Source organism: Chelonoidis abingdonii, chromosome 17 (genome assembly GCF_003597395.2).
Source record: "Chelonoidis abingdonii isolate Lonesome George chromosome 17, CheloAbing_2.0, whole genome shotgun sequence".
Classification (NCBI taxonomy): Eukaryota; Metazoa; Chordata; order Testudines; family Testudinidae; genus Chelonoidis; species Chelonoidis abingdonii.
This window is the reverse complement of record NC_133785.1, coordinates 38,068,140-38,091,100: the sequence shown is the minus strand read 5'-3', so window position 1 is coordinate 38,091,100 and position 22,961 is coordinate 38,068,140. Positions and strand designations below refer to the sequence as shown.

General features: G+C 37.6%; 1 protein-coding gene and 1 pseudogene across 4 annotated transcripts in view; one reads left to right on the top strand and one right to left on the bottom strand.

Annotated features, from left to right (window-relative positions):
* Positions 1-22,961, bottom strand: part of FHIT (fragile histidine triad diadenosine triphosphatase) — a 1,173,656-nt gene that overhangs the window by 1,038,678 nt on the left and 112,017 nt on the right. The window lies entirely within an intron of this gene.
* On the top strand, positions 13,382-15,658 carry LOC116825626 (zinc finger MYM-type protein 1-like; annotated as a pseudogene).

The window sequence follows — 22,961 nt, the reverse complement described above, 5'->3', positions numbered from 1 at the left end:
CCACAGGGGCTAAACTTGATGACCTCTCAAGGTCTCTTCCAGCCCTACATTTCTATGGTTTACATCAGAGATCTTAAGAGTAGAGGAGTCACATGACAATCACACCACTTTTTAAAAAGAGAAAAGGCAGGTTTTATAATTCTGCTTTCTTTGGCAACATCACCATTTGAAAACCACTTCTCTTTCTGTCACTCAAAATTTGTCAGCCCTTCAGTAAGTTTCCCAATTTAAGCAAAGAAAATGCATTTAGCTCTGCAATTGATAAAAACCACTCCACAAGAACACCCTAAGTGAAAATGATTATTTTAATTTACCAAGTAAAGGCAAGATCATAACAGCCGGCATTATTATGCTATTTGTTTTGCAAGCAGAAAGTTATGGAATTTGCACTGGCTTGAATTTCACGCTAAAAAGGTACATATTTGATAAGAGATAATGAACTGATATCTGTTTCACACATATACCAATCTGTAGTCACATTCAAATAACCCAGAAAAAGAGAGCAGAGATTTTTTGTCCACCTTAAATATATTATTTTAGGATTTATCAGTCTTTATCCTAATTATTCTATTTACATAAGTGGTATTAATTTATAAACCTTTTGTTTTACTCACTTCATGAGATAAAATGACATTGAAACAAACAGAAAATACTTTTCTTAGTGTGTATCCTCAGAAAGAAATCATCCTGCTGAAAATATTCACTACACACTTCTTAGAAAAGATTTATGCGTATATTCAACTTTACACAGGTGAGCAATCCCATCGAGACTACTGTTGTGCAGACAGTAGTAATTTGAGTAAACTAGCAACAACTTGACTTGTTGTAACTGTAATGGTTTATTAACATCTTATCCTTTCTATGAAACATCTTCCTATCAAGACAGACTACTCACATGGCAAAGGTAAGCATGTATGTAAGTCTTTTCAGGATCAAAGCCTTAGTTTCCTTTTTTGTTTCAAGCTTATTGCTAGATGGATCTTCTTTCTGGCTGCTAGACTTCTACAGCCCGAAGCATAAATGTGGTCAAGAGTCGAGAGTGCTTCACACCACTTAATTTTCATTGTAGTCATAATATTACCTAGCTCTTATAAAGTGTCTTTCATGTTTAGATCTCAAAGTGCTTTTCAAAGGAGAGTCTAATGTATGTTGGGATGCATACGTTAGAAGTAAAAGGCACAACCTAAGCATTGGCCACAGAAAAGGAAAAAAAAATTAACGCCCCTTGCTGCAATTTGGTACTTCTTCCATGGCAAGGTTAGATTATATTGTGCTCACAGGTCAGCTATTACAGATTCTATATCTGTCCTTTTCCATAGGGACAGAGGCATGGAATGCATAATATTTCCAAAGTATGAGAATAAAACAGGGTCTGGGCCTTCTTATTGTTCATAAATTACCATTTGCAAACGTCATTTGAGCAGTCAGTTCATCACAGGATTCTCAGTCTTCCCATAAATTATATTATACAATGGTCTAATCTCCTCCATCATTTTAACCGTAAGAAACTCACTTTTCTTTTAAGCATTTCAGTTACCAAGCTTTTTTTTTGTTTTGTTTTGTTTTTTGGAATGTTGAAAACATTTTACCATCCTTGTTGAAAGGGTATTTAATAGTCACTATTTGTAAGAATCACAGCAAAATGAGAGTGTTAATAAAATATACCACATGCCCTATGTGAAAGTTTGTACAGGGGAACTTTTAAGCTATGGGGACTCCACTGGCACGTGGGAACAAAACAAAGTTAACTGGAGAAAAGAGAAACCCAGGGAGACAACATTAATCTTTAGCTTCTTTCATCATCCATTAGCTTGGCACTGGGTGTTGGGTTTTCCCAAACCTAAGTGCTCATGTAAAATACATTACTGCCTTGCATTAGGAAATCTTGTCTATCAGTGTCATGGAGCTAATAGCAAGCAGATATACTGAATGTCTCAAGTATTTTTTAAAATCCTGAAGGTTTGGGGAATTTGTTTAAGGAAATTGGGCAGTTGGGCAGTAAAGCCCAAAATGATACATGCAAAGAAGAAACTAGGGTTATAGAAGGATGAAGTAACATATCAGGTTCCACTCATGACAATCATAACCTCAGCCTCACAATTATTTCTAGGGTGACTATGCCACAGACATAATAGTTCTACGGTAGCAGGTTTCCAAAAGGTTATTCATAACGTACAAGGGTGAGGTACTGTAGCGGGAATAACAATATTCACATAGTTTACCAGATAAAACATTTTGAGCATATTATATTTGATCTGCTTGATTTTAGAAGCTCTGCAGTCTTAGTACCCATTTTATACTGTTCATCATAGCTAAAATCTGACACCACAGTGGTACAAAACAGCTATGGAGCCAGCAAAGAGACAAATCCACAAAGCAGCCACACAACAAACATTTCTGGCTTATCCAGACATACAATACTGTGGGAGCAATGTGGAGTTGGTGAAATCCAGAGAATACACATAGATTGTGCTTAAAGACCCATAGGCCTCTTCCTGAAAACCCACGAAGAGTCACTTCAGAACTCTAATTATGCTGGATCTTCCCACAATGCAACCTTGGAGACTGGCAGAAGTTTATATGAACATAGTAGGTGAACTGAAGTTACTCAGATCTTTTAATCTAACTCCTCTTTTGCATTTTACTGTCCTAGACTTAATATCTGGTTTCTTTCAATATGAAAAAAGTGAATCTTAGTGCTCATGAGGAAGAGACTATTAGGGCTGGCTGAAGCCAGACATGCTATGGGCACACACTGTTCCTAGCTTTCCCTACATGCCATTGATCCATTCTTGAGGAAAGGCAGCCAGTGAAGACATTAGGGTGACTAGATGTCCTGATTTTATAGGGAGAGTCCTGATTTTTGAGTCTTTTTCTTATATAGACTCCTATTTTCCCCCACCCCTGTCCTGTTTTTCACACTTGCTGTCTGGTCACCCTAGAACAGCAGTTGTCAAAGCTAGTCCACCACTTGTTCTTGTGGGCCGGGCCAGTTTGTTTACCTGCCGCATCTGCAGGTTCAGCCAATTGCGGCTCCCATGGGCCCAAAGAGTAAGATACTCAACATGAAAAAGTAGGTAAGCGGGTAGCAATATGGTCCAATGTGATTATTCCAGTCCTGCGGTTTATGGCTAAGGTTCTGTCAATATCAGAAACTCAAAGTAAAACACATTATTCCATTAATTTTTCCAGTTAGTTAAATGGAAATATTAGTGGATAATTCTCTCCAGGATCTAAAAGAGTTCTCATGGCTGACATTTCGGAAGAGTTTAATTACTAGATTTCCCTTTGTCTATGTACAGTTGCCTTTCATCATGTGCTCCATTCCTCAGGCAAGTGTCATATTACATGCAGAGAAAAGTAGGTTGATGAATATAGGAAGTTTTTACCTGTTCGTTTTATTGTTTTTGCATCTCCGATCTACAAATCTGCAGAATCAAGTCTATTCTCTCCTTCAAAAGTCTGAGTGGCAGAAAGAGCAGGCATTTTCTTACTAATACACTGTTCTTTGATTCTAGCCATTTTCTCCCCAGTCCAAAAAAACAAGATGTGAACACTGGAAAACTACCCTAACATATTATAAAAAAAGCTGAAGTTTAGCAAGCATAGTTGTACATATCTGAGTCTACAGAGGTACCCCAAATAATTATATCCAATATGGGTGAGACACATAAGGAGCATTTATGCCCCTTACTGTTCTTTTCCATTATTATATTTTATTATTTATATTACAGCTGCACCTAGAAGCCCATGGGGCTCCATTGTGCTAGGTGATGTAAAAACACAAAACAAAGAAATAGTCCTGGAAGTATTATCTTAGTAATTATCTAAGAAGCACTGTTCATTCTGGGATGAGAAACTAAAAATGGAGCTTCTCAGAAAATCAAAATCTGGGTGGTGAACTGCTACCATCTGCCTAAGGCAGAGAACAAGGTGTGAGAAGTATGAGACTGGAAGGAGAAAGCAGCGCTGAAAAGTTCATTATTCCTGAAAATGGCCTGTCTCTTGAAGATTAGATCAACCCAGATGTTATAGATTTGTGGCATTTGAAACTGCAGAAACCAGTTTAATTAAATTAGATGAGAATGTCACAGTGCATGATTTTTCTGTTTAAAAACATTAGTGCCTGGTTATGTGCTTGTTACATGACCTCAACAGCAGCAACAACACTCTGAGAAAAGACCAGGTTGTATCACAATTCTGCACCCTAGATTGGTGTTGTGTTATTGGTAATGAGCAATCAGGGAGGAGAAGTTGTATGGCATTTCAAAAAAACCTTTAAGCCCCAAAACATTATTTTATTTAACTGAAAAAAAAAATCAGTTTTCAAATCAGGTGCTCTGGTGGATAAAGTCAAGTGCTGCTAATTAAGAAAATGAGTGATGAATCATAATCCCAGCATCACTCATTACACAAAATTGTATTTAACAAGGCTTTACTAGATTGAATTTTAGGTCTGAAATAAGGATATAAAGTAATTGAATTTTAAAAAGCTTCCAACATTTCTATAATAAAACAACAATATTTTGCATGATATAGCACCTTTCATCCCAAGATTTCAAAGCATTTTACAAATATTATCTCCATTTTCCAATGGGGAAACTACAGCACAAAGAGATTAAGTGACTAGCTCATGGATGCCCACTGAGCCACTGGCAGAGCAAGAAACAAATCCCAGGTTTCTTGAGTACTAAGCCACTGCTCTAACCACTAGGGACGTGAATCAAATCTAAAATTTGACATAAAGTTCAGCATACTAAGCTGAACCCCCTGGGCAGCCTTCTTATTACCCACTTCTGCCCTTGCCAACTCCACAAGACCAATGTTTGCTAAATCCAAGTAATAAAAATATCTGTGAAACCCAGTGTCCATCACTCTACTGTGGAATGCCCCAAACATGGGTGGTTCTCAGAAACGATCTGGCTGCCAATGCACCACAGCAATTCCTGGTGCTTCAACAGGCTGACGAGGGTCATCTCTTCTGATCAGTACTACCCTACCTAAATTCATCTGTCAGTACAGTCAAAGGTAATATCAAATATCTACAACAAAGCCCCCAAGCCACAAATAATGTGGACCATATCCTGGGAAGCAGTGATTTAAAAAGACTTGGGATTCATGGTAGATAATCAACTGAACATAAGGTCTCAGTATGACAATGTGGCAAAAAGGGCTAATGCAATTCTTGGACAAATAAGCAGGACAATATTGAGTAGGAGAGCAGGGAAGTTATATTACCTCTGTATTTGACACTGGTGCCCGTGCTACTAGAATACTATGTCCAGTTCTGGTGTCCACAATTCAAGAAGGATGTTGAAAAAATGGAGAGAGTTCAAAGAACCATGAGTAAAGCTACATGGTTGGAAAACCTGCCTTAGAGTGAAATTGTTAAGGAACTCAATCCATTTAGCTTATCAAAGAGAAGGTTAAGGGGTGATTTAATCACAGCCTACCAGTATCCAAATAGGGAGCAGAAATTTAACAGAGGGATCTTCAATATAGCAGACAAAAGCATACGAAGGACCAATGACTGGATGTTGATGCTAAACAGACTCAGACTAGAAATAAGGTGCACATTTGTAATAATGAGGGTAATTAATCATTTGAAAAATATGTACTAAAGGTTGAGGTGTTTTTTCCGTCACTGGCAATTTTAAATCAACTGGATGTTTTTCTAAAAGATATGCTTTACTTCAAAAATACCTACTGACGCAGGAATTAATACAAGGAAATCATATGGCCTGTGTAATGCAGGAGATTGGACAGCACAATCATAATGGCCCCTTCTGGCCTTAAAAATATTGGAACTTCTAATCACCTAATGGTCTCTAATGTGTTTATCTTTACAGCACCATTGCGTGGTAAGGAAGTGGTATTATTTCCATTTTATTAAGACAGACACTAAGTGACTTGCCTAAGGTTACAGTAGAAATCTCTAGTGGTGTAAGAAACTGAACCTGCCCCATTCAAGTCCCACACCAGCACTCTATCCACCAGACCATCCTACCTCCCTAGATACTAATGGTCTAATGCTAGTCTTTGCTTCTATTCATCTACGTGAATAACGTAGCCAAAATCGACGTACTTAGATCTGAAGTACCGGAGACAACGGGAGATAAATCGACCCCCGCTGGATCGATCGCTGCCTGTTGATCCTGTGTGTAATGTAGACAAGCCCAGAGTAAAACCAGCAGTTCCAGCTCAACGGTGCAAGCGAAGTGCTTGCTCTGTGATTCCTCACTGCTTTCTCCCCACCCTCCAGTAGCCCTTCTACTACTATACCTTGGGGATTGGGCCTGAGGATGAGAGAGATGCAGTCAACAGGGCCGGCTTTAGGCCTATTCCACCAATTCCCCCGAATCGGGCCCCGCACCTAACAGGGCCCCGCACTCAGTGAGAATCCCTTCCCTAGCTAGAGGTGCCTTTTTAATTTTTACTCACCCGGTACTGCCCCGGGTCTTTGGCGGCATTCAATGACAGGTACTTCGCTCACCCCGAGTCTTCAGTGGCACTTCGGCAGCGAGTCCTTCAATGCCACCAAAGACCTGTGGTGTGTGAAGGACTTGCTACCAAAGTGCCGCCAAAGACTCGGAGCACTGCCCGGTGAGTACAAGCCCCATGTGCTGTTGTTTTTTTTTAAGTCATCCCTGCTGGGGCCCCGTCGAAACTGTTCGAATTGGGCCCCGCACTTCCTAAAGCCGGCCCTGGCAGTCAAAGGACTATTGCTCACTCTAGCATTGTCCCTCTCAGATCGACGTACTTAGATCTGAAGTACCGGAGACAACGGGAGATAAATCGACCCCCGCTGGATCGATCGCAGCAAGAATTTCCATGCATCGCAGCACAGCAAGCCTCCTTCCCTCCCAAGAGGGAATCTGGCGGGAGCAGTTGGAGGAGGGGAGGCAGCAGCAGCATGGCTTCTGAAGAAATGATTCTGCTATGAGCACGGAGGAAAGGGCAGAGGCCAAAAAGCAATGCTGTTGCCCTTCGCCTCTAAACATCTTGGGAGATATGCAAGAAGGACCTCCAAGCCAAACTGATAGGAACAACCCTGACACCTGAAAGTAACAATCTAGCAGAAACCCTGCTATCCAAAACACATTTGCTGTATGACAGTGTTAAGTAACCTTCTCTTACAGCAAATGAGGCATAAAACATAATTGGAGGCAGGGGGTGAAAAACACACACCTATAATGGGAAAGATTGGTAGCAAGGTTCTGAGAAACAGAATTTTTTTTTCCTATTCAAAGAACTGAAAACCCACCATATCTGTAAACATCTAATTGCATCTTCAATATTATAATGAATGAAGCAACAAACTCTTCTGAAGTTATTTTGTTTTCAGTCAATTCAGCAATACTACAGTAGATGGATTGTCTCTAAAACCAGCAATATTTGAGCTGAAGAAATTCTTATTGATAAAATAGTACCTTCTATTAATGAGAGCCAGGACAATTTAGTAGGAATCGATTTTTTTAATAAAAGGTGGTCACTATACAACAACTTCAATAGTGGTAACAAACAGGATTGCTCATTAAATGACACTTTAAATTATCTTCTGTCACATAAATATTCCACTGTTTTTCTTCAGTATGTTGTGGTGTTATGCTCATCTACATTAAGAAATATAAATTAAATCTTGCCAAGCAGAAACTGGAACCGAACTAAGTACACTGGCTTTAATTGACACCTCTAGTTATTTTGGACAATGCCATATGTGGGCACTTATTTGGGATTAAGGGTGCCCTCTTTTAATTAAGCTTAAATCAATTTTTTTACCAATTTAAGTTGAAATAGGGCATTCCTAACACAAAATAAAATTGTCCTTGCACACACTTGCACCAATTTATAAGTGTGATATGAGTTAAAACTGATCTAGCAATTTTCGTTCCAATTTGTGTAGATAAGCCATTATTTTATGACCAAAAAATACTAAAATGATTTTCAAAGCATGAATAAATGATCTCGTAAGCATAGTCTAGTGTCTCAAGCACAGCACTGCAAGACAGAACATTTGATTTCTATTTTCAATTCAACCACAGAATTCCTGAGTGACCTTGGGCAAGTCAATTAACCTCTCTGTACTTCTGTAAAATTGAGATATCACCTACCTCACAGAGGGATTTAATTCTTTAACGTTTTTGAAGTGCTTTGGGATCCTCAGATGGAAGGCACTATATAAGTATGAAGTAGTTTATGTTAAACACTTTCTTGAAACTTAAACCTTATTTTTTTTAAAAAAAACACTCTTTAGCAGGTAAAGAGAAGTGTTTTACTAACTGTAGGTATATCTGAAAATAGATGTGAAATGTGGAAAGCTCCTTTCAGAGACTCAAAAGCAGCATATTACTTCTCTTCGTCTTCTTCTCCCATTCCTAGTCTTTAAACAGGAGTAGATTGTATCCCGTGCATTTGTGGAAGATGTTAACAGAAACAGGAATCAGCTGCAACCATATACATTGTAATAAACTGCACTCTCCCTTCAGCAATACAAAGACTCTTAACTGCTCTCCCTTCAACTGACCATTTCCTCGGTGGCTGCAAGTCCACAGAAGTTCCTCTGAATTTAGAACCCAACCTTGACTCTGAACTGGCAAAACTCCTTCCCATGTGACTGCAGAATGTAAAACAGAACATATCATAGTGCCCTCTTCTCAGTAGCAAACTCTGTAGCCATCATTCACCATGACCTACTTGGTAAAAAAAAAACAACAGGTACTACATTCCTTGATCTGTTTCACTTCATGTGTGGCCACAGATGAAAAGACTAAAGGCCCAGAGACTCAGAAGAAAAGTAAGCAGGAAGTCATTCCAAAGAGAAAATGATTTTTTTAGAAGACACTAATTCTTGCTATAGAACAGGATTTTTCTTTTCTGGATACCATTTCTGGACAATCTTCTACAACATATCTCCGCAAAACAGCCAGTACCTTTGGACTTCCATAGCCTGAGTGACTCAGATGGAGTCTCAACAGATCCTAAAAACATTTTAAAATGGAACATGATACTAGCACAATCTCAAACTCAAACTATGTTTGCTACCAATAGAAGATTGTGTTCCACTTCTTGTTAATCAGTATCAGCCCTTATTTTCTGTTGTTTTCTACTCCCCATGCATCCTAGATACTTATTTTCTATCCTATACAGCCTTCATGCTGTTGCTGCAAAACAGATCACATTTCAACAATTCCAGAGTTCCACTGAGCCTTCAGTACACTTGGGGGCTGGGGACGGCCTCTATAATTCACTAAATACACTACACACATTCTCCTACAGAAAGTTGTTCAACATAAATATTGTATGTAGCTCATGCAGTACATTTTTAAAGGCTATATTTGGCCTCAGTACTGAAAGTAATTTATTGGGAGATGGTTTTGAATAAAGGAGAGCATATTAAGTATGATCCATTATTTGGTTTAAGGGGGAAAAAAGACTTTTTAGGGGAATCCGTGGGAAAAGTTAATATTTTTAGCCTCTTTCTATCCCTTCAGAATGTTAATAAAGCTTTCAATTGCAAACAAGTGTAATGATGTGCTTGACAATATTTTAAATACTCTATTATCTATACAAATATAAATTAATCTGGTTAAAGACCAAATTCAACAAATTGAGAATGAAAAACTATTAAAATGAACTTTAAAACAGCTGTATTAGGTTTTAATCGTGCTATTGGAACAATCCAGGTAAAAACTGGTGTATGAAATACTATCTACAAGACTTAAAAACACACGTACAACATTTCTACAATTACAAATATTAAATAGCCATTAATTCACATTATCTACTTGATGTAGGCACCAGACAGCTAATAAGATTTGCATATCCATATTTTATCCCACATTTTACTTTTTTTTTTTTTTATTTTACCATCTACTAGGAGGATACCACTGAGGTTTCTTACCAATATCTGGAATGCAGGTTCAAGACATTCGAGTTGCTCTTAGTGGCAAGTGCTGCAGATATCAGAATCAATGTGGAGGAAAAGGGATTTTATCTGCTCTTTTCATAACTGTTAATCTTTTAAATACTAAGGTGATGGGCATATTAAAAACGTGACTATATTGGATTACACTCTATTTATTTATTTATTTTATTTCTCTTTCCATTCCACTCCCTTACCTCCCACCCAAAAAACACACAAATCCTTCAGGAATCATCTTCCCCTAGATTCTGCTGTTATTTTGGTGGGGGAGAAGCAAGTCTGGTGTTTATTGTGAATAGCACTCCTCCCCACGCCTTCAACTGGGCTCCTATCCACTGCTTTAAAAAAATACTCCTTTTGCAGAAGGATGCATGTCAGCTGGACCCCCACACGCATTGTTCCTGGCACTTGTTGCACAGGCACAGAACTCTGCAGCAGTAACATTACTTACAAGAGCTACACATGGGGTCATCGAACACAGAGGAATGCAGGCTCTCAAACCACTAGCTCTGGCTTTTCGGAGCTAGCATAACGGTTCCACTGCTTTTATGGTTTAACTAATAAGGCAAAAACTATGAGAACAGCTCAGTGAGACCACAAGAACATTATCAACCTCTTTTAATGATCCATTTATAGATTTTGGATTGCAGGATTTTCAGCTGGAATTATAGATATGACCCCAGCAATTGTTTGACCACGTAGAAAGTATGGAGATAGTGTGGTGCACCGTCTAGTTTAAGGCCACTGGAAAGGATTAAATTAACTGGCAAGGAAAGGAGCCAATACCTTTTTCTAGATAAAACGTATTCAGTAGCATTTAGACATAGAGTAGAAGTCCTGATACCTTCTGAAAACCTTGTCTACCACATAAAAGTGGTAAATTCCACATTAAAAAAAGGTGCTCTTACTAAACACATCAGGACAAGTAAAATATGATGCAACAAGATTTTTTAAATTTTACTACTTTAATTCTGAACAAATTGGGTAACAATAAAATCTCTAAAATTGTAGTTTGCAAATAATTAATATACCAAATAAAGGATAAAATTAAAAAATTTACATGGCAACCAATGTACTGTTTTTTAAACATAAGTTTCCATCTTGGACAGAATAATACACTTTGTCTGTTATCACGGGGGGGAAATGATCATATTTTTCCATAAATATTTTTAAAACTATCAGTAATTTTTATACCAGTACAATTATCCTGAATATATATTTGATTATAAATAAGGTTTACTTATGTCTCATAGCATCAACACTTCAATTGTTTTGTATATGAACAATGTCGCCTGTTCAGATAGAAGCAATGTTTAAATCTGCTGTGAGTTACACAAATTCTATGGTCCTAATGGAAGAGGTTAGATGAAGCATTACTGTACTGTAGCATATGCGTCATTCTTCACTAATCTGCAGTTCCTTCAAAGTATCACAACCATCCAAGACTCTGAATAAACAATCTCCTTAATCTCTCAAAAGCTAGGACACATTTAGATAAGAGTATTGATCTTGGAATACACCTGCCTCCTTTTTAATTTCTGAAAGTCTTGCGCATGCACCTCTACTACGTGATTATCTAAGCATGTCAAAGCTAAAGAAAATTAAACTTTAGAGCTAGCATGCATTGATGGAAACACCTCCCTTGCAAAAATTTGCTGCTTATATTGATGACATAGCTTTTATGCAGCTTGGAAGCCAGTGGTGGTAAATTATTTCCTGAGCAACATACGCTCTGTAATGCAATGTTACTTTCTAAAGCACAGTTCAGAGCCTGGGTCCATTTTCTTTTCACTGCCACCCAAATAACAGTGTAGAACTTTGATGCTTGGTACCCTAGAAATGCAAATGAAATACCCACTGTACGCTAGAACTCGATGGCTACTTGGTAGAGTTACTGGAAAGTATTTTATAGCAAGCTTAATTACTCTAAAGGCAGAGAAACATTAACATGGAAAGGCTCATTCTTATTTATGCCAAATGTTGCTGAATGTAAAGGTAAATCATTTATTGGTTATGAATAACTGCTATAAATATATGACAAAAACAGCAACAGTCAAAGGCAATTATGCTACAGAGAAATATTACTAAGAGTGTAGTTTCAAAAAGTTATTTCCAAATTTATGGGGTTTGGTTTTTGCAGGGGGATTTGGTGTTGGTGTTGGTTTTGGTCATCTGCCTTCATCACAGAATCACAAGACTGGAAGGGACCTCAAAAGATCTTCTAGTGCAGTCTCCTGTACTCAAGGCAGGACTAAATATTATCTTGACCATCTTTGACAGGTGATTGTCTAAACTGCTCTTAAAAACCTCCAATGACAGAGATTCCACAACCTCCTTAGGATATTGATTCTAGTGCTTAACTACCCCAAGTATCAGAGGGGTAGACGTGTTAGTCTGGATATGTAAAACCAGCAAAGAGTCCTATGGCACCTTATACACTAACAGATGTATTGGAGCATGAGCTTTCGTGGGTGATTGCCCACTTCGTCACATGCATCCGACTAAGTGGGTATTCACCCACGAAAGCTCATGCTCCAATACGTGTTAGTCTATAAGGTGCCACAGGACTCTTTGCTGCTAACTACCCCAATAGGATGTTTTTCCTGATGTCCAACATTAACCTCTTCTGCTGCAGTTTAAGCCCATTGCTTCTTGTCTTTTCCTCAGAGAACAATTTTTCTCCCTCCTCATAACAACCTTTTATGTACTTGAAAACTGTTATGTCCCCCTCAGTCATTTCCTCTTCTCCAGACTAAACAAACCCAGTTTTTTCAATCTTCCCTCATAAGTCATGTTTTTCTAAATCTTTCATTATTTTTGTTGCTCTCCTCTGGACTTTCTCCAATTTGCCCACATCTTTCCTGAAATGCGGTGCCCAGAACTGGACACAATACTCCAGTTGAGGCTGTATCAGCACCAGTGGCGTATTATTGCCTAGGCCAACAAGGCCTAGGCCTAGGGCGGCAAATTTGCAGGGGCAGCAAATTTAAACTAGCAGCCCAGCATTTTTGTAATCGCGGCATCGCGCGCTGCGATTCTACTAATCATGAGAGCACGTATTGAAACCACCAATGATGGCACGATGGAGACGCCATTTAGTAAACAACCTACTTGGGACTGGAGTCGCAACAATTCTAAACATTAATTAACAATATGACTGGAAGGAAGAAATTAAGCGGTGCTCAGTTTAAAAAAATGCTATACAGAAAAAAGAAAGGGAAAATGAAACGATTGCAAAAATGCACAAAATTGATTTCTTTGTTGTATCAGTTAGTGCCGACAGTGAGACAGAAAAAAAAGTTGAAAGAAGTAGTGATGTAAAAAGTGAAAATATTGGTGTTGATATTGAAAATATTGATGTGTATAAAGTATATATTAAAACTAATAAAGAAATTCCGGCTGCGGTCAGTGTTGAAGAAAATGTTCTAAATACTAGTGTATCAGAGACTACCGGGAATCATGTTGCTCTTGATATCTTTGACAATACTGCAGAGATTTGCGAATCAACTAGAAATTCAGTCGGACATTGGAATATCTACCATAAGTGACTTGGCCCAATGGATATTGAATGATGCTACAATTGAGTATTTATCAACACATGGTATTAAGCAAAATATCGATAGTGATTTTACTAACTCAAAAAGACAATATACTGATAAAATGCGTTTTCTAACAAAAAATGTGTTTGAACGACATCTTTTAAACAGTGAAGTAAAGCCACGGCAATATCTTGTATATTCGGAGAGCAAATGAGCCGTGTTTTGTGCCCCATGTTGATTATTCGGAGGAATCTCTAGTCTGGCGACAAATGGATACCATGACTGGAAAAACATATCAGCTCGACAACATGAACATGATAATTCGACTGAACATAAAACATATGTACTGACAATGGTGAGGAGAGGCAAGATATCCGGAAAAATTGATATGAATTTAAAATTTCAAATGGAAGAAGACATTATGTATTGGAGAAATGTGTTGAAGAGGATTGTAGCAGTGGTAAAGAAACTTTCAGGCAGAGGACTTGCATTTAGAGGTAAGGTGGAAAAATTTGGATCACCTTATAACAGCAATTACATGATGGCACTTCAGCTTGTTGCAGAATTTGACCCATTTTTAGCAAGTCACATTGCACGTTATGGAAATGAAGGTTGAGGTAACGTATCTTATCTTTCATCCCATACATGTAATGAATTTATAACATCGATGGCTTCAAATGTGATCTCAAATATTATTAAAGTAAAAAAAGCCAAATATTTCTCGATAAGCATTGACTCAGCTCCCAACATATCTCATGTTGATCAATTGGTTTTATACTGAGATATATAAACGATGATGGCATACCGGTGGAGAGGTTTCTTTGTTTTTTACCAAATACTGGCCACAAATCAGAACAGTTAGCTGATGCTGTATTTTCAACTTTGAATTGTTATGGATTAGATATCACAAACTGCCATGGCCAGTTGTATGACAATGCCACTAACATGTCTGGTGTATATAGCGGGTTGCAAGCAAGAATTAAGAATATAAATCCTTATGCTGTGTATGTGCCTTGCTCTGCGCATTCTTTAAATCTGGTTGGAGTATGTGCAGCAGAAAGTTGTCAAGAAGCATGTTTATTTTTTTCAACTGTCCAACTTCTTTATTCATTTTTTTCTGCCTCTACTCATCGGTGGGAGATTTTATCATCTAATTTGAAGCCAGGCAGTAAAGTAATAAAAAGACTTTCTGAGACTCGCTGGTCATCTCGAGTGGAAGCTTGTCATAATTAGAGTGAAAACTGGAATGCTATATTTAAAGCCTTAAACACAGTAAAGGAAGATGCTACTGAGAAACCTGTTACACATAATGAAGCTGCAGGTCTGCAGCAAAAACTCGATCGACTTGAGGCAGCTTTTATGGCTGGATTTTGGAGCTCACTCTTGGAAAGATTTCATATAACTAGCCAAAAACTGGACAATGTTTATATTGATATACAGACAGCTGTAGAACTCTACAACTCACTAATAGGATACATTAACCCGTTTGATATGTACGAAGAGAAAGCCAAAGAAAAATCTGAAATTGAAGACTACGAATTTGACACAAAGCAAAAAGAAAGCGTAAACTGCAAGCTGAGGAGACACGCGAAGTTGAAGTGGAAATGTGTGGTAGAGATAAATTTAAAATAGATACCTTTTTAACAATACAAGACCTTGTATGTTCTGAATTGAAACGCAGAAGTAATGCGTATCAAGAAATTTGTGGCAGATTTAAGTTTAAATCTAACTGGCTAGTTAAATCTAACTGACTAACATTACCAATACTTCAACAGCAGATATAACAGTTCATGCTAAAAAATTACAGCTATGCTACCAAGGAGATTTAGAAGAATCATTCGTGAATGAGTGTCTACATTTTTGATCATATTTGGAAGGTGTCAAAATTCCTGAAAATGAAAAGAAGTCAATTCTAAGATATTGCAGCCTTCTTCGAAATTGAAACATTCATTCAGTATATCCAAATCTTGATATTGCTTTCTGAATGTTTGTTTGCACACCTGATAAAAACTTTTCAGCAGAACGATCATTTTCAGCATTAAAAAGGGTGAAAAACTATTTGAAGGCTAATCTCAGTGATGAAAAATTAAACTCCCTTTCTCTCCTGACAATTGAAAAGGATCTAACAACTTCTCTGGATTATACAGAATTAACTAATAAGTTTGCTGCTCAAAGGTGTAGGTGTAAACAAATGTAATTACTTACTACTTAAATACTTTATTTCTTTCATTGTATCTACATAAAATAAAAAATAAATATTTGCTATAAAACTGGACCCCCGCTTGAACACAGCGTTTTGGATCCATATGCGGTCCTGCGCTATAACCAAAATCGCGCTATACAGACTAAAACTAAAAAAACTAAAACAAGTTCATATGGGGCTAGCTGCCAGGGGTGGCAATTATTTCAGGGCCTAGGGGCGGCAAAATCATTAATCCGCCACCAATCAGCATGGCGTAGAGTGGAAGAATTATTCTTGCCTTGCTTACAACAATCCTGCTAATAAATTACAGAGTGATGTTTGCTTTTTTTGCTATAGTGTTACACTGTTGACTCATAGTTAGCTTGTGATCCACTATGACTCCCAGATCCCTTTCCGCAGTACTCCTTCCTAGCCAGTTATTTCCCATTTCCCATCATTCACTTCCTCTGAAAAAGAATGTGAATCCCTGTGCCTTCCTCCAAGATCTTTTGTTGCACAGGGAAGAAGATCTTCAAAATCTGACTAAGGTAGGGGAAAAGATGCTATCCCCATTCCTGTCAAGACACTCCTTAGATACTTCTTTAAATGTGGGAGGAAAGGATAGGGGGAACATTGAGCTGGGAGCACAGAGTTTGAAGGCATTTCACCCTTCTCTATTGCAATGAAATTAGAGGGAGCACTGAGGCACTTAGAGGGAGCAGATGAAGGCATTGTCTTCTCACATGTGCTGCAGAGAGAGAGACCTGGAAAATACTCTGGAAGAGGCAGAAAAAAAGAGACTCAAAGATCTCTGGGGAGCATTCTTAGAGGGCTTGTTAGGAACACAGATCTTGAGGAAGGGAGAAGAAAGAGGCCCCATAGCCCCCAATCAATCCAAAATAGTAGCCTGCAATACAGTGGAGGATCCAGGGGCAATGCCTGCCATCATGGCTTCTTCAAGTTCTTCTTTCTCTGAATCTGTGTTCAGAGCACAGCTAGAGGCAGACACCTACTGTGCTGGGAAGATATGAAGTATGGCATAGTTGTCTGTTCAGAACAGGTCTCACTGATAGCTTCAGAGAAGTGGAGTACTTTCTCCACCTACCAGTTTCTCCAGCTCAAAGTCAGTCTTCCATGTTGGCTCCATGTTTCTCTGAAGACCAACTGCGGCAAGGAACAAAGATGTCAACTCAGCCAAAGGCACCAGCTGCTTCTTCTAATATGGAGAGAAACAAATGGAGGAGAACAATTTTCTGCCACAGTTGCTCTTTCCCCATTGTAATGAGGGCTAAAAGGAAGTAGCACATGAAGGTGAAGATTCTCACCCTGTAAAGATAGTGTATCATATATGGATGATGATTCAATTCAGGGCTCGGTCACCCTGTTAGCTGAGAAAGGTGTGTGAGTCATTCAAGCCTATTGGGGCAGCTTTGATTTGCAATGGAGCCACACTTCCCCAAGAGGTTGGCTTGGAAGATATACAAAGACAGCTTCACAAAGAATAGCTGCCTGATAGCAATTTGTGCATTTAAAAAGTTGCAATCATTTTTTCAACATACATCATCTCTACACCTCACTTGTGGTCTGTGAAATTTTGCCATAATAAAAGTAAGCATTCACTTGAATTCTGACCTAACCAAAAAAAAAAAAAAAGAAAAACCTATGCATTTCAGTATAGCCCACTACTTTTTCATATCAATGGAAGCAGTTTGGTTATTAGTATTTGCCAATATATGCTAGAACATGACAAAATATTTTTTTCTTTCTCATATTAAAAGCTCCAAGATGGGAAAAGAAATGAAAAAACAAGGTTAACCAAAGAATCATGAAAAGTATACTATAGTGATACTGAAACCGGGCATGGCATTTTAGTTAATTAAAACAAAAATAAACCAGGTAGTATTTCATTAAAACACCGGGGAGCAACATTACTTTGAAATGTCACTTTCCCCTTTAATTAGTACACTCTAATGATAAGTGTATGTCATTCATTACCTAATGAAAGTTATGAGCAGATATCAAATCTGGGTCACATTCTACAACTGGGAGGTGTGCAGGTAAACACAGAATAAATTAAATACTCTATCAAAAGGGAAACAATTAGGGATGCACTTGGTCTCAACTGGTTTGTATGTCTATTAAAACAATTTCCTAAATTTTTCAGCAGTTTTTTTTTAAAAATAAGGAAGTTAAACACCCTCAATGTTACAGCTGCTGCTTTCTATAAAAGGTATTTCTTAAGAATGGCTAATAAGTTTTACAGATACACGAAGCCTCAAACATATTCTTGCAGCCATTTCTCTGAGGTGTGACTCTAAACTGGATCACCAGATTCATATCTTTAATAAAGAAACAATAGGACCACCTAGTCACAGGAAAAAATACCAGGCTGTCTTTACTTCCTTCCTCATATTGAGAGGTATTTTCTCCTTGCAGGATGAGATAACTCTTACAAAATTCTAAGAGCTCAAGAACAACATTCTCATTTGTAAAGGAGAAAAAGTTGTAAATAAATCCGTTTTTTTATCTGAAAGTCAGAGTACTGATAGTGGAGTAACACATACAAAGGCTTGTTGCGGCAGTACAGGATATAAAAATGCTGAAGCAAAATGGTATGCTTGATATATTTATTTGCATGTCAATACCCAGAATGCTCTAACACGTCATAGGAATCCTGGTGCTTAGGCTTTTACAAACTGAGAACTTTCTGCATGCTTTTATGTGCAGTCAATTCTTTTCTAAGTCAATTCTTTTCTTTGCATACAGGATTTCTGGAAGCTTCCCCTAACTTCTACCCTCCGCACACCTTTACTGAATGGAGATTTTTTTTATAGTCCTATGCATTTGTAACTTTTTGTACTGCAATGTTCATATAATCTTGTTTGAGATGTCAACGGGATTAAAGTAAAACCAGAGAGGCCATTCAAAAAGAAAACCTGAGTGTATATTTTTAAATCTTATGATTGCAATAGAACCACAATAACTAGAACTGGGACTGAGTGATATACCCCCTACTTTTTTTTTTTTTTTTTTTTTTTTTTAACAGTACTTATAGTAATAGCCTACTCCATTAACTGGTTAAGCCTTTCTTTGCAAAATGGTATTATCACAGCTCCTTTATAATGACATCCAGCTCAGACCCTGCTTGCCTTTTGTGCCATTCCACTCTCACTCACATAACCAATCCCATCCACCTTTTCTCTATCTCAACTCCACTCCATCAGCTTCTGCTCAGCTCTGTCCTAATTGCAGGGCAACTTCTCTGTGCCAGTCATGGCACAGCTGCCCCAGTTTATAGGAAAACATTTCTTCCAGAAACTGCCTTAAAACTCACTTCCAAGAAGAATTACAGTGCTTGCACAGTGTTCAGAGGCATGTTGAACTGAAGCAAAGTGGAGATGGTTCTTAATTATTATTTGCACTGCTCTTAAGCAAAGAAAATCAAGGAAACTACATTTTAGCTGGGAAGGGGGTGAGTTCCTCTGACACTAATGTCTTTGTGCTACTGACTCAACTGCAATTGTAGAGATAAGTTTGCTGGCATCAGAAGCATGTTTTTATTAACCATTTGATACCAAGAAAAGGGCTCATCAAAGAAAAATTCTAATTTCCAAGGTGTAGAACATACAAGGAATTATATATGCTAACAAGGAAACACTCCAGTGAGTGCTAAGTATTCTGGCAAAAGAGGGCAATATCTCTTTCATCTCCTACTCTCACAAATAGAATTATGCGTCTTCCATGCGGCACATTCTACTTGGAATGCCCTACCAAAATCTATTCATCAAACTTTCATCCTCACCTTGTTCAAATCATTCCTAAAAAAATACTTCTGTGGCATTGTCTCAACATAAGAACAGCCCTACTGGGTCAGAGGTTTGGGGGGTTTTTAAGCAGAATTTTTTTTATTGTTTCTTTAAACAATCAAACACTGCAAGCAGCAAATATTTGGCCACACACTTCTGAACCCCCAAATTATGTTCAGGTTTTGGCAGACTAATTTCAGCTTTTCAATTAAAAAAAAACAACAAATTTTGAAGGAAAGCAGACATTGCCCATGATTTTTTCTGCTTTTAAAAAACCCCTAGTTTTCGATCCAAAAAACATTTTGACGGAAAATATTTGTCCAACCTTTTTAATGAGCTTTAGTGCCTTTTAGCACTAACTGATCTGAGAACCAGTGATACCTTGTAAATGTGACTTGAAAAGAAGTTTTCTCAAAACTGGGCTTGTGCCGAGATGCGGAAGATTTTTAAATGTTTATTTTCCCCAGGGCCGCCCGGGGCGGGGGCAGGGGACAGGGGGGGCAAGTGGGACAATTTGCCCTGGGGCTGCAGGGGTCCCCATGAGAATATAGTATTTTATAGCATTGCAACTTTTTTTTATGGAAGGGGCCCCAAAATTGCTTTGCCTCAGGCCCCCTGAATCCTCTGGGCAGCCCTGCCTGTTCCTGGTGCATGGCATATCCTCACTTGTTTGTCAGATATATTGTTTTAAGACTGCAAGTTCCTGGGGACAGAGAGAGGTCTTGTTTTCTGTTAGATGTTAGGGATACTTTAAAAATAAACAATGATGAGAAATAAAAATTATGATTAAAATAGATGTTAGTATTGACTAACACTATTCATTTCGGTACCACAGGTCTTTTATACTGTTATCAATTTAGTACTAGTATAATGAGTTACCATCAGATAGCATGAATCCTAACTCTATCATAGTAATCCTTTTTCTTATTCTTCCCACTACCAATTAAAATTCTCATAATTTTGAATAACGTAATTCTTCTACAGATCAACATACGGTATTTATTACATTGCATCTCAAAACTGCAGGCTCATAAGCATAAGTAACATCACTTATTTACTGTTGGTGTTTGTGCTCTACTTTTTACTTGTTCTCTTGACACATTAAATGAGGATCATTTAGTGGATAACAAGGTAAACAATTTTTTCTTTTTTAATTTCCTCATTTTCTGATAATAAAAACTGTTCAGTCTAGTAAAACAAAGCATATGCTCAGCTAAAAAAAATATATTTTTCTAGAATTACCTTGCTAAAATAAGGCAAACAAAAGCATAAAAAAAGTGGATTTTGACATTTAATATTTTGTTGAATACTATTACTGCACTGGCAATCACTGTCTCTTACATAGAAATTAATAGTCTACCATCTGTCAAGTGTTCAGATAATCACAGAGTTTAATGCACAATATGGTTATTAGAATGTGACCTGACAAAAAGAAAAAAAAAAAAACCTAATTTGGACTACAAAATCTATGATCTCATTTGCAAATGACAGTTTGACAAGCTATTATTCTGCATTTTGGCTTCTACAGTAAAAACGATTTTATGCATACGTAATTCTATTACTCATACAGCCAACTGCTCATGGAAGATTACTTTAAACTATAAAATTTGCTTGGTCATACAGTATTTTGACTAATTCTCACACAAATATTTGCACCATGAATAATAATTTAATGATCCGTGCAAACACCTCTAGAAATAAAGCACGAATCATTAAGCAAAAATAATCCTTTGTGATGATGCCACTAACTATAACTATAGACTATCCAGCATGGATTTCAAAGAATGAGTGCAAAAAGTTATTAAAAAAATAGTAATTGTCTATAAATCAAAATAAAAAGATGACAGTCTTTTGAAAAGTATAATGTATGAGACTCTTTTGTATGGAATCTAGTTCAAACCCAACTGCGGCATTTGCTGATGAGCACTGTTAATAATACCTGTTTTTATTTATCATGTCATTTGTGTGTTATCTTTATGGCATATTCCATATACAGTGCTTTTTGTTTCCCCCAAGGGAAAGAGTACTGACAGTTGTCTCTAATAAAGAACATTAAAAACCCTATTGTTCTTCAATAGTAAGACACAGTATCTTACAAGCCACATGTCCCTTTGGCTCCCCCATTTTTCTATGCGTCTCAACTGCACTGTAAAGGTTCCAGACAAAACATATTTCCAGAACATATACTTATATTCTAAGAGTTACTTAAAGGTATACTCATTGTGTAAAACACATGCTTAAGAGAGAGCTGAATTAATTAAGTCTGCAGATAAAAAGTTCTCTGAAGGTGACAAAACAAAACAGATTTTTTAATATAAGCAATTATATTACCTGCATATATAATAGGTAGAAACAAGTAGTGCTGTAAATTATATTTCTTTGTTTTAGCCTCCACTGAGCTTCTATTATTTTAACTTTCACATTGCTTTTAGTTGTGAAAAATGATGTATTTTCCTGTCATGTTGGCTCAATACACTCCTGAGTCAGTGCACTGAACGTCTACAGTGCAGAATTATGGGATCAGTTTCGTACTGTCATAAATGGTGGGATATGAATTTTAAGAACAATGTGATAGATTTTCAAGCTTTAGTTACAGTACACAAGAACCTGCCTCAATCATAAAAGATCATGAAAGTCCCCAGAAAGCAAGAAAAATCAGATCAGGGTTTATGCAAGGCCTGTAGGCGTTTCAAAGCGAAACACTATTTACGGCTGTATTGAACAACACTGCAACTCTTGTTATCATTTTCTACTAGTAGGGAAACAAGAATAATAAATGATTAGCATATGAGAACACAACATTCAGAGACTACAGGTTTTAGGTAGTCAGTTTAATTGACTACCAAAAATTAATATTAATTAATTAATTATCAATTTAATAAAAAGGTACAAAGTATCCCCCAATGATGCCACAAAGAGTGTCACTGAATTATACAAAAGAAACTTTACTTAGGCTGAAGTTTTCCTAACAACTAAGTGACTTAGGAGCCTGTCACATTTTCAAAAATGTTTTAGGGGCAGATTTACAAAGGTATCTAGGAGTTTCTGAAAATCCCTCTGGGCAACTGACTGCATCTTTAGACACAAACACCTTTGGTAAATCTGGCCCATCAGCACTAGCAAGTCCACTTCTCACTGAAAGTCAATGGGAACTGTGCCCTAAATCCTTCTGAAATTTGAATTTAGGCTCTTAAATAACATGGGCAGTTTTACAAAAAATTCCCTTAATCTAAAAAGTGCATGGGATGATTGCAACCGGGCCATTGTGGGTAACAGCTGAAAATACCAAATTCAGGACAAACTGCTGTGAAATAGGGCAGACACACCCTAAAATAGGTGTAAAAGCAGCAGAGAATCCTGTGGCACCCTATAGACTAACAGACATTTTGGAGCATGAGTTTTCGTGGGTGAATACCCACTTCGTCAGATGCATGTAGTGGAAATTTCCAGGGGCAGGTATCTATATGCTAGCAAGCAAGCTAGAGATAACGAGGTTAGTTCAATCAGGGAGG